Below are 8,664 nucleotides of genomic sequence, written 5' to 3' on the forward strand. Positions count from 1 at the left end.
GTAGGCAGCAGTTCTGCTCTGCCCCTATTCCAATTGGTGTGATGTGTCTACCATGCCAGCAGGCCGCTGGGCCTGTTTCACCGGTCGGTCGCAGGTCTGCCTACCTTGCGGGCTCGGACGGCGGCTCTGCTTGGCCCCTACTCCAAATGGCATGACGTGACTGCCATGCCGGTGGGTCGCTGGGTCTTTTCTGGGCACGGGCGGCATTCTGCTCTGCCCCTACTCCAATTGGTGTGACGTGTCTACCATGCTGGCAGGCCGCTGGGCCTGTTCCGCTGGTCGGTGCAGGTCTGCCTACCTTGCAGGCTCGCAAGATTTGTATTCTTGAAAGGTAATTCTGATGGCATTAGAGAAGACAGACTGAAAGAAAAGAATGGTAGCCAGGAAGATCTGGGGCTACTAAAGTTATAAATTGGAGAAGTGAATATATTCTTTTTTTTTTCCATTTACAAACAAGATTTAATGATCCTCATAGGAACAGTTTGTCCCCCTATAGGAAAACTACCCAGTTCTGTTTCAAAAAGTCATAAATTCAGTGCTTGAAAGCCAGTAGGAAGCAGCGGCACCAAGCCTGCCCAGCAGGGACACCCCAGGCCTTCTGTAGCAGGGTGGGTGCAGCCGCGTGTGCTAGTGACTCCTCCCCGATGTCTCAGTGCCGCCTGTTCATCTTCTTGAACTTATCATAGTGGTAGTCATCAGTGGCCTTTTCATTAGCAGGATGCTTGCCGTTAGGAGGAGACCGCTCAGGCTCTGGCTTCTCCATGTCACCCACTTGCAAGGGCCGGGCTTTGGGCTCTTTGTTTCTCTGGATGGGAGCATTGAGCTCCTCATGATAAAATCGGTTGTATTGCACAGTAATTCACAGCCATGTTCGTGGACACGAAGGATGTCTCACTGTCTTTCTTCTTGTTCTGCTGCTCTGCCAGCAGGCAAGCCTTGGCATCCTCCGTGCAAATGATATTTTTTAATTTTTGCATCTATGCCCAGGTCCACCTCGGGGATGCCACTCAGCATCTGGTTGGAAAGCATTTCCTCAGTCTTCTTTGCAGAGGAGACGTGGGTGTTTTCAGGAAGTTCATATAGACAGCCCTCTGCATTCTTTGGATTGATTTTCAGTTTCTTGTGTTCCACAATCCTTTTCCTCTTCTTTAGCTCTGTCTCAATGTACTTCATCATGTCTGCATCTTCAACCCTCCAATTGGTTTCTGCAGGAAACGATGTACCCAGATGAATGTCCTCCTCTTCACTAATCTTATCTTTCCCCCTTTCCTTCAATTTCTTCATGTCCACCATACCACTTGTCTTTATCTGAAAGGGATCGTCCACTAGTGTGGTCTCTTCTTTACCTTCTCTCCCACCAACAGGGCAGCAGCAGTCACCATGTTGGGTCTCTTTCTCAAGTTCTGCACCTCTTGGGTCTCTTCCAGTTTTAGCGGAACCTCCTCCAAATGCTGCTCATCTTCCTCCGACTCAGAGTTAGCCCCTTGCTGAGGAAACATCTTCTCGGTGACCGGCATAGTGGCACCTACCCCTGGGTCCGACAGCTGCGCCGCAGTGCAGAGTTCCGGGAAAAATGAGTATATTCTAAGTGAAGGCAGTAGGAGTGATGAGAAAAGTGAAGATAGGTGTGAGGACTCTTTTAATCAATTAACTAACTAACTAACTAACTAACTAATTAATTAATTATTTTTTCATACTTTAAAAGTTCTAATTAGTTATACATGACAGTAAAATGAATTTTTGTGTATTGTACACAAATGGAGCACAACTTCTCTTGCCTTTGGCTGTATAGGGTAATAATGTCTGTCTCATTCTACCATCCTCCCATCCCCGGAACTCCTTCCCTCCCCTCAATCCTAAAGCAAAGTTCCTTCATTTTTCCCTACACCCCCCCCCCCACTATGGATCAGTATCTGCTTATCAGAGAAAACATTCAGCTTTTGGTTTTTTTGGGATTGGCTTATTTTCTTTAGCATGATATTCTCTAGTTCCATCCATTTACCTGCAAATGACACAATTTCATTCTTTTTTAAGGCTGAGTAATATTCCATTTTGTATATGTACCACATTTTCTTCATCCATTCATCTGTTGGAGGACATCTAGGTTAGTTTCATAGTTTAGCTATTGTGATTTGAACTGCTGTAAACATTGATGTGGCTGTGTCACTGTAGTATGCTGATTTTAAGTAATTTGGGTATAGACGGAGGAATGGGATAGCTGGGTCAAATGGTTGTTCCATTTCAAGTTGTCTGAGGTATCTTCATAATGCTTTCCAAATTGGTTGCACCAATTTGTAGTTCCACCAGCAATGTATGAGTGTACCTTTCCTTCCACATCCTTGCCAACACTTATTATTGCTTGTATTCTTGATAATTGCCATTCTGACTGGCATGAGATGAAGTCTTAGAGTAGTTTTGAGTTGCATTTCTCTAATTGCTAGAGATTATGAATATTTTTTCAAATATTTGTTGATCAGTTGTATTTCTTCTTCTGTGAAGTGTCTTTTCAGTTCCTTAGCCCATTTATTGATTGGGTTATTTGTTTCTTTGGTGTTAAGTTTTTTGAATTCTTTATACATCCTAGAGATTAGTGAATAGATTATCTGAGGTAGGAGGGGCAAAGATTTTTTCTGCGGGCTCTTTTAGAGGGAATTATTAACATTTAATGTTTGGCTATAGAGTACAAAGGAGGGAGAGGAGCCAAAGATAAAGCTGCTTCTAGCCTGAGTGGATGCTGATTCACTCATCTGAGAATGAATCTGGGATCTGGTCCTAGCCAGGTGTGGTAGAGATCAAATGAGTTTAAGGGATCTTAATCTACAAAGTGGTCTAGGAAGTTCATGTTCAGAAATTAGAAATGTAGAAGTGGGATGCACAATAGGGATTAAACCTCTCTGTAGAGTTAGTATCTGAAGCTATGAGAATAGATGTGTTTACCCAAGGAGAGAGCATTGAAAAGAGCAAAGAACTGAAGAAAATCCTGGGGGAGACTAATATTTAAAGGGAAGAACAAGTAGAAAAAAGGAGAGATTGAGTTAGGTATGTAGGGGTAGGTGAACATCGCCTTAGTGTTTTGGGACTGAAATTGTAGCTCAGTGGTAGCAGATTTGCATGCATGAGGCTTTTGATTTGATACTCTATACTAACAAAACAACAATGAAACAAAATAGTGTTATGGAAGATAGAAAGAGGAGAAAAGTGAGTGTGAGAGCATAATTTTCAATGCTTCAAAAAAGTTACACGTTAATGTGGAATGAGAAGAAGCAATGGTATGATGCACTTGGTGACTATGGAGAGAACAGTGTAGAATGGAGCCAAGAAGTGGGAGGAACCAGATTTCCATGAGGTCTGAGAACTGTATGAGAAAGGAGGAGAGTATACATTTCTAGAAAAACTCCAGTGTTGTGATCTTGAATTACCTGGGTAACTGTTTTGCCTTTCTTGTCTGCCTTGAAGATTAAGATCTATTTTTAAAATATTATTTATCTTAATTAGGTATATATGACAGCAAAATGCATTTTGATTCATCATACACAAATGTAGCACAACTTTTAATTTTTCTGATTGTACATGATGTAGCATCACTCCATATGTGCAGTCAAACCTATACCTAGGGTAATAATGTCCATCTATAATCAATCAACAAATATATGAAAAAATGTTCAACATCTCTAGTAATTAGAAAAATGCAAATCAAGACTACTCTTAAGGTTTCATCTCATGCTAGTCAGAATGCAGTTAACAAGAAATAAACAACAATAAGTATTGGTGAGGATGTGGGGGAAAAGGCACACTCATACATTGTTGGCGGAACTGCAAATTGGTGCAACTACTGTGGAAAGCAGTATGGAGATTCCTCAGAAAACCTGGAATGGAACAACCATTTGACTCAGCTATCCCTCTCCTTTGTCTATACTCAAAGGACTTAAAGTCAGCATACTACAGTAATGCAGCCACATCAGTGTTTTTTATAGCAGCTCAATTCACAATAGCTAAACTATGGAAGCAACCTAGACACTCTTCAATAGATGAATGGATAAAGAAACTGTGGTATATATACACAACGGAATGTTACTCAGCATTAAAACAGAATAAAATTATGGCATTTTCAGGTAAATGGATGGAGTTGGAGAATATCATGCTAAGTGAAGTAAACCAATTCCAAAAAACCAAAGGCTGAATGTGGATGCTGATCCATAATGGGGGAGGGAGAGAAAGGGAGCGGGTTTGGGGACAGGAAAGATCTATTTTTAATAAAATTTTTAAAAATTTGTTTTAATTAGTTATACATGACAGTAGAATGCATGCACTTTGATATATCATACATATATGGGATATAATTTCTCATTTTTCTGAGTGTACATATTGCAGAATCATATTGGTCATGTAGTCATATACATACATACAGTAATAATTTCTGTTTCATTCTACTGTCTTTCCTATCCCCACATCCTCTCCCCTTCCCTTTCATCTCTTCCCTCTACCTAATCTAAGGTAACACTATTCTTGCCTAGTGCCCCCTTTCTTATTATGAATTAGCATCTGCATATTGGAGAAGACATTCAGCCTTTGGTTTTGTGGGATTGGCTTATTTTGCTTCACATGATATTCTCCAACTCCAACCATTTACTGGTTAAAAATAGAATTGAACCTAGGATCATTGAGCTATATCACCAGCCCATATGAAGATCTAACTAATTGCAATATTCAGAATTATGTTTCCTTTTGATTACTCATGAAGGTATCATATTTGAAGTTGTGAAAAATCTTTACATCCTTACTGTGGTAATGGCCTGGTAGACTGACTATATTTAGGAATACTAATGTTTCTTTCCCTTGTTTTTTTTTTCCAGGAAAGAATTCTCCCTTCTTAAATCACTAATGAACATGAGTCATTGACAATGTTGAGGAAATGTCCTGTTAGTTCTGTCTCATATATAACATATCTAAGGGGCCTGTTTCCAGAGAACTCTTATGGAGAATGCCATTTGGATAGTAAAATTTAATTAAATGCTAACTTTGGCTATTGTAGTCCTTTTTTCTATTTAGGAAGAGTAAATCTTTCATTCTCAGAGTGTACTAATTACAATTCCTAGGCCTGCTCTTTAATATCATTTTACTAATCCATTCTCCATTTTAATTTTGCTATATGTAGTGATTTTACTTATAGGAATGAATAGACTCTGGAGAGATACTGAATGAAAAATAAATGTGTAAGGATAAGTCTAGTAATTTGGGCATGGGTGCTGGAGATTGATCCCAGAGACACTTAAACAGTGAGCCATATCACCAGTCCTTTTAATTTTTTATTTTGAGACAGGGTCTTGCTAATTTGCTTAGGGTCTCACTGAATTGCTGAAGCTGGCTTTGAATTTGTGATCCTCCTGCCTCAGCCTCCCAAGTTTCTGGGATTACAGGCATGTGCTACCATGCCAGGCCTAAATCTAGTTATTTTAAGATAGCCCTTTAAAAGCAATAGTTAGAACAAAATGTTATTTAAATGCTGAAGATACACTCTAGTTTTTGTCTCAATTGAATTTGTTCTTTGAAGAAGTTCAAAGAACCAAGTAGTAAACTTTTCTCCCTATTAACATGTATAACTATAGTGGGGGGTGGGGCAAGCCCATTTCTCTATTAGCATGGATATTAGACAACTATTATTCTAATAAATTCTGTCCTGTTCTCATTTTCCAGGTCTTCTACTTATTTTGTTTCTTGTGCTCTTAAACAAGTATCAACTTATTCTTTTATATTATAATCTCTTTCTGGATCATCTCCTTCTTTTGTATTATAAAAATGTATCTGGGACTCTTCACTTTTTAAAAATGTTAATGTTTGTTTAAAATCTTGACAGTAAATCTTATTGATCAATAAGTAAAATGAGAAGTATCATTTGGAAAACAAATATGGAGAGCCACAAATTTTATTGTTTAGATGCTACTTTTCAAAACCTTATTTTTAATTTCTCACACCTGTATTTAATGATATACCTTGGCCTCATTCTAATTTAATTTTCTTAGGCAGTATTTGATGAAATGCACTGTACTATAAACACATAAGCATGAGATTTGTTTATAGTAGCATATAGTTGCACTTTCCTTTTTATTTGGAGCATAGAATTATGAAATACATCTTTTGGGTAATTAAACACTTACTGTATGCCAGTCACTATCCTAGGCATGAGCATAAACCCACTCCTTTGGCTTTATTTTTTGACAGTTCTAGTGTTAAGTTTTGTCTCCATCTCAATGATTGTACTTCAGGTAACCCACCTTACTGCTCAATTCTCCAATGTCATTTTCTTTTTCTTTTTTTAAAAAATATTTATTTTTTAGGTTTTAAGTGGACACAATATCTTTATTTTACATTTATGTGGTGCTGAGGATTGAACTCAGTGCCTCATGCCTGCTAGGTGAGCATTCTACCACTGAGCCACAACCCCAGCCCCTCCTATGTATTCTCTTTCTGATAATCTCTAAATGTTATACCAACATAACATAGAATAATTTTCATATTCTTCAGTAGAGGAAGAGGTGATTTCTGTTTTGGGGTAGGAAAACAATATGAAAAGATAAATGACTCATATAAAATCATAACATAAATCAATGATCAGTATTGGACTGATCTGTTTTTTATGTTGTTTTTATTTTTATTTTATTTTTTGTTGTGCTGGGGGTTGAATTCAGGGCCTGTACATGCGAGGCAAGCACTCTCCCAACTGACCTATATTCCCAGCCCATTTTGGACTGATCTAAATCAAAACTCTAATTACATATTTTTTTTAGTTGTCTATAGACCTTTATTTTATTTATTTATATGCAGTGTTGAAGGTCAAACCCAGTGTCTCACACATGCTAGGCAAGTGCGCTACCACTGAGCTACAACCCCAACTCCCTCTAAAATATTTTATTGGTACATTATGCATAGTATTATTATGCTATATTCATATGTGCACATGACATAATTTGATCTATGATCTATGATTAATCTGATTCCCTAATACCTTCCTTTTCTCTCCCTTCCTACCTCCCAATCTGCTTTTTGTACTCTATAGATCTCCCTTCTACTATTGCTTTTATTATTTTAGTGCATTATAGTCACACATTATGCTATGTTCATGTATAAACATATATATGTATGAACAGTGAATCATATGAGTATATATATGACTCATATAGAATGTTTATACGTAGACATAATTTGCTAGATTTTGTACCCAATACTTCCCCATGCCTTCCCTTCCTCCTTCTCTCTTGATCCTTTTCCTTTTTTCTATTGGTATTTTTATTTTCATGAGACCCCTTTTTTCTTATTCCCATCCCTCTCCCTAGCTTCCACTTATGAGAGAAAACTTTTTACCTTGAACTTTCTAAGTCTGGTTTATTTCAGTTGTCATTATCTTTTAATATGATTTTCTTTTCTTCTCTACACACTTAGATTTATTATCTAATATTAATTTCCATCTAAATATGGGAAGAAAAGAAACTTCAGAATGAGACTTTTTTTTTCTTTCTTTTTTTTTCCAGTGAGAGGGAGAAATAACAGAAAAATGAGATTGAGATGTATGTTTTAAGTTGGTCAATGTGGATGGTCTCAATACTACCTCATAATTACTTTGAAGTGGAAAGAAGTAAAAAAGTAAAGCTAACTGATTTTGCTACCAATTCAGTTTTGCTACATTGTAGACAGGGAATACTGCTAAATTGTCATCAAAATTGAGACTAAGATAATTATCAATGTAGGATTTATTTTTTTATTTTTATTTTTTTAAATATTTATTTTTTAGTTGTACACAATATCTTTATTTTGTTTATTTATTTTTATGTGGTGTTGAGGATCGAACCCAGGGCCTCACACATGCTAGGCGAGTGCTCTACCGCTGAGCCACAACCCAAGCCCGGATTTATTTTTAATAGATATTTAGAAATTAAAAACATTTTTATAGGCCATACAACTAAATGAGTTATATAAATAAAACAAAGGAAATATCCTACTGAGCATGGACATTTTCAGTACTACATTCAGTAGCTGAAAATAGATGGTACTTCTGTTTTTGTAGATCTCAGTTCAAAAATCTCTGAGAGGAAAAAAAATGTTATGGGTTACTGGATATTACCAAATGGTGAATAATTAAAATTTCACAAAGGTTGAACAGTTTTTATAGTGGCTGACATTACCTATAAGACTGGATTCATTTCCTTAAAATAATTTATCTCTTTAAAAATTTTCCTGAAAATTTGTAGCAATTATTCAGTGTTATTTTAAGAAATACTATTTGTTTTTGAAAACCTGTGCCAGAACAGAACATATATTAATATGAAAAGGATGCCTTTGGAAAAGCAATTATTGTCACTTCTGTGCCAAGAATTGATAGCTGGGTTTTCCTATAACAGATGTAATAATTAATCAATTAAAAATTAATCAATTATAAAAAAATGAACTTGTGTAAAGAAAAAAAATCAATATTTAATTATTCATCAAATATATGCCAGTATATTAAACAGAGGAGAGAAAAAAGATGCATTTCAGTGTTTTGGACTTGCTTACCTATTATTTGTAAAGTTGTATAAACATAAGATGTTGGGATGCCAAGGTCTTGGCTTGGGACCAGAATCACGAGCCACCACACACAGGTTCAAACAGCAATTCTTTATTCCCGCTCTC

General features: G+C 36.8%; 1 pseudogene; it reads right to left on the minus strand.

Annotated features, from left to right (window-relative positions):
• Positions 1–649: 649 nt before the first annotated feature.
• On the minus strand, positions 650–1,517 carry LOC101956353 (splicing factor C9orf78 pseudogene; annotated as a pseudogene).
• Between the last annotated feature and the right edge of the window lie 7,147 nt (positions 1,518–8,664).

This window comes from Ictidomys tridecemlineatus, chromosome 2, assembly GCF_052094955.1.
Source record: "Ictidomys tridecemlineatus isolate mIctTri1 chromosome 2, mIctTri1.hap1, whole genome shotgun sequence".
Taxonomy (NCBI): domain Eukaryota; kingdom Metazoa; phylum Chordata; class Mammalia; order Rodentia; family Sciuridae; genus Ictidomys; species Ictidomys tridecemlineatus.